Raw genomic sequence first — 4,411 nt, 5'->3', positions numbered from 1 at the left:
CTGCCTTTCCAGATGTACATTTCCAAAGGATTATCAAATTCTACTGTTTCTACTTCCAAAATATAGTTCAAATCTGTCCACACAATTCCATCTCCACTGCCATCACACTGACCCAAACTATAGTCATTCTTGACTGACTCTGACATATTCATTCATTCACTTAGCACATACTCACTCATACAGTTCCTACTGTCTGCCAAGCACAATGGCCTCCTAGCCTTTCTGCATCCTCTTGCCCTATTATCCAGCCTGCAGCCAGCAGCCCCACTGATTGTTGCCAATACATAAATCATGATGTTGCCTTGCTTAGAATTCTCCAGTGGCTTTCATTGAACTTCTTACCATTCCCACAAAGCCTGGCCCTGTCTATTTCATTTCTAGCAACAAGAAGCCACCTTCAAGGAACCAGGACCTCATCTCATTCTCCTTCATTCATTGTGGTTCAGCCATAATGGCCTTATTTCTATTGCTTAAGCAAGTTAAGAATTCCCACCTAGCCTCTGCACTCTCTACATGCTCTGCTTGGAATGACCTTTACATTTCTGGCTTCTTCTAACTATTCAGATTTCAGTAAAAATGTTCCCTCCTAGCATAAGTCACTCTCTCCAAAACCCAGCCATCATCATCCCGAGTCTATCATTTAATGGTTTTAGTTCCTTCCCAATGATTAGTCCTATATAAAACTATTTGTTTATTTGTTCAGTTATTTGCCTCCCACACCAGAGTAGCAATTCCATGAAAGCCGGAATATTTTCCGACTTGTATAGTGAACTCTATCTAGATCTCATATTAAATGAGCGAGTAAATACCACTTAAACATTAAGAAGGCCAAAAAAGTTTTAATAGCAAACATTTAAGGACTTATATTTCAATATGAAAAAATTTACCAACATATATATATATATATATATGATATATCCATTTCCTATACCAAAATGTGTTATTAAAGAACTATGAATAAAATATAAATTGAATATTTTTAAAGCACACCATTTAAGATACTACAATCAATCCATTTGTTCCTTTGTTCTCTATTGTTAAGTAATAAATCACCCTAAAAATTAGTGGCTTATAAACTACAAACGTTTACTGTTGAGGGTTAGGAATCTGAAAGGGGCACTGCTAAGTGGCTTTGTCTCAGGGTCTCTTGTGAGATAACCATCATCTGAAGGGACCACACAGTCAGCTTCCAAGCTCCTGTTGGCAGGAGGCTCTGGTTTTACACAATGTAGGCCTTTCCATAGGGCTGTTCATATAACATGGCAGCTGGCTTCCCCAGAGCAAAGAGTCAGAGAGAGAGAGAGCCCCAGCAACTGTAACCTTTATAACCTCAGAAGCAACAGCCCTCACGTCTGCCACTTCCTATTGATCACACAAACTGACCCTGGTAGAGAGTGGAAGAGGAAATACAAAAGGCTGTTAAGGAGATAGGGATCGTTGTGAGCCATCTTAGAGACCGTTCATCACAATTTGGAATATGAAGACCACCATCATGCTAACTGCCCAATTAATTTTTTCCTGAGTCAGTAACACATGCAGCTAAGAGTAACAGAAACCTCAGCAAATTGTCATTTAAACAAGGAAGAGGGGTTTATATTTTATGCCATAGGAAGTCCCGAGTAGGAGGTCCACAGATAGTATAGTAGGCCAAGAACACCTTCAAGGACTCTTCTGGCTTCTCAGCTCCACCACCCGAGGTGAATGAAGCAGCAATTAGAGCACACTGGAAAGAGGCCATGTGGTATCAATGACTTTCTCTTTATATCTCATTAGTCAGAACCTTGTCAAGCAACTTTTATCTGTAAGGCAAACTGGGAAATTTTTAGGTATTTCAACTTCTATAGTAGATGAAAGCCAGGAAAAACAAGGACAACACATGTTGACTGAGGGTACCGTATGTGTCATGTTTCCCAAGTTCAGCTTTTGGACACTGTATTTTCTGAAGGTGGCTCATAATATAATCATATACTGGAGCTACACTGTGACCCATCAGAAGTAGAGGACCTTCTACATAGCAGGTTCTAATTATTTCTTGAATGGATATATTATATACTTGTGTTTAATATATCTTATAAGCATTAGCCTTACACAAGCATTTCCTAAAATGACTTTGTATTCTATTTGTACTAAGTGGGAAAGACAGGTCTTCCATTACTATGAAATGAAAATAGTGAAAAGCACAATAATTCTACATGATTTATTTTCTCTGAATTTCTGGATTTGTGTTTCAGGTTTAGATCTGTGCCTGAAACACTGAGCCCATTTACACTTCGGCTCTGTGCTTCCTCTGCTTCCCCCTGTTCCCCCAAACCCTCTCCTTCTATCCTACAGCCCTGCTTCACTCATAAAGTCTTTTTTACTATCATGGTTCTTCTTGGTTCAGAATTTGCTTTTTTAAAATTAGATAAAAAAATACAAAGTGATAAGGCAAGTTGAGTACATATATTCCCTTTAGAAAAAAAAATTGGTGTTTTAAGAAACTAACTTTGTAAAAGGGACAACCCAAAAAAACAAATTGCATTCTGAAAATACCAGGAAATGCCAACATAGCATTTTTGGACTTCAAAAAAAGTCTTCAACTTTTATGCCGAAATAGACTTTAAAATTGAAGCTGTTAAAAATACACACTTAATTTAGTAGCTTTTAGTTCATGGGGCTTTTTCATGGGTGGGGTTGCTAAGTGGTGAGTTGATTTTCACCACAGAGGAGAAGACTGCCTCTACAAAAGTCAGACTTTTACTAAGAATAGAACTGTGGGCTACAGGATAATTAAAAAGTGCTTGGCATAATTGAAGTTCTGGTGAGGAAATGATTAAAGTCGTGGCTTGCATGTTGGGTGTATACAAACTACTTTAAAACTTGGATATTGGAATATCCAAGCCTTCAAAGAATTATATTAACATTTAAAATACCATTGATAAACTATATTTTTCATTTTTAATTGTACTAGGATCACTACAGTTACATGTTGATTTGATATGAATAGTGAAACTTGCTATATCTATTAAAATATAGAAAAACATGTTTTTAAAAGTGTAGCTTATGTTCTTACTCAAAACAATGAGAAAAGTTTACTTGGTCATTTTAGTAACAATAAGACAATCTTAATGTTGCTAAAGTTAAGAGGTTCAAACATTTCCAATATTATTCAGTATCTCTAGGTTTATGAGTTACTAAAATTTAAAAGGATTGATATTTAGTTCTTTTATCTGTAAGAGAACTAGATATTATTTCTCCCCTGGACTAAATTATTTAAAGAATTAGGCTTTCTTTAAAGGTTAAGCAATATGATAAATCAACAATGAATAGTATTTAATTTGGACAATGGGCTCTGGGATGAGAAGCAGCTGAAGTAATATTTTCACATCATATTCTTTGGTATTGTTGGAATTTATTTTTAAATAAAAAATTACTACTTTTGTATTTAAATTATTAATGATAAAGTAAAGTTGAAAACTTTATGAGATCAAAATCACTGAAGAAACAAAAATATAAAGCATGAAAAATAATTGCCTTTATTAAAACTTGAAAAGTAGCCTCATGTGTGATATGAATAAACAAATTTCAAAATAGTAAGATCCAATCCTAAGATTTTATTAAGCCCAAATTGAAAGACTTTTAGATTACGTATTATTTTTTGTTATAGTTTTTTTAAGAAAAAAAAATCTATCCTAATAAATCAGGAAGCCCCAAATCCCTCTTACTTAAATATCAGTGACTCAAGAATGGAAGGAAAGACTGCCTTCTTCAGCTCTTTCACAGTAATTCTGAAGTATCATTAATATGCTTTTTTTAATAGTCAGAGTTCCCAGAACAAGCGTGGGCCCCTTCTTACAATTTACAGGGAATGTTTTAATTTGTCAGTGAAAGAAATTTACAATAAATAACATAAATTTCAAGTTGGGCTAATACTTTCTACAGCCTCTTAAATGAGTTAGTGTTTGTTTAGAATTTTTGTATGATTAACTCAGAGCTTCATTTAATCTCAAAGCTATTATGATTATTAGAAACTAATTTATGCATTTGTTTAGAACTGTGAAGGCTGACAGTGTTCTGTCCTAAATATCATTTGAAAATATGGTAAATGTTTACTTATTATGTAAATAATATAGACACTGGAAATAAAATAAATTTAACATGAGCAACAATGCAGTAACAAAGAATACAGAAAAAGTCTGTAACTTGTTAAATCAAACATCATATTCCTTCCCCAACAAACACACACAAATACATTGGAAAATAATTAGACAAACCCATAAGTTAAAATCAGAGCAAAAATATAAGCAAAATAACAATTTTCTTTTTTCTAAGGAAAAAAAAATAAAAGGAACCTGAAACAAAATTGTTCTCCCTCGACCCCACTTTTTCCTCCTGTATTTTAGTTTAGTTGATGGCACTAACTGGTACATCA

The sequence above is a fragment of the Sapajus apella genome, unplaced genomic scaffold (genome assembly GCF_009761245.1).
Source record: "Sapajus apella isolate SASKATOON/1434 unplaced genomic scaffold, GSC_monkey_1.0 scaffold36, whole genome shotgun sequence".
NCBI classification, from domain to species: domain Eukaryota; kingdom Metazoa; phylum Chordata; class Mammalia; order Primates; family Cebidae; genus Sapajus; species Sapajus apella.
The sequence above is the reverse complement of the archived record's forward strand: the minus strand, read 5'-3'. Positions refer to the sequence as shown.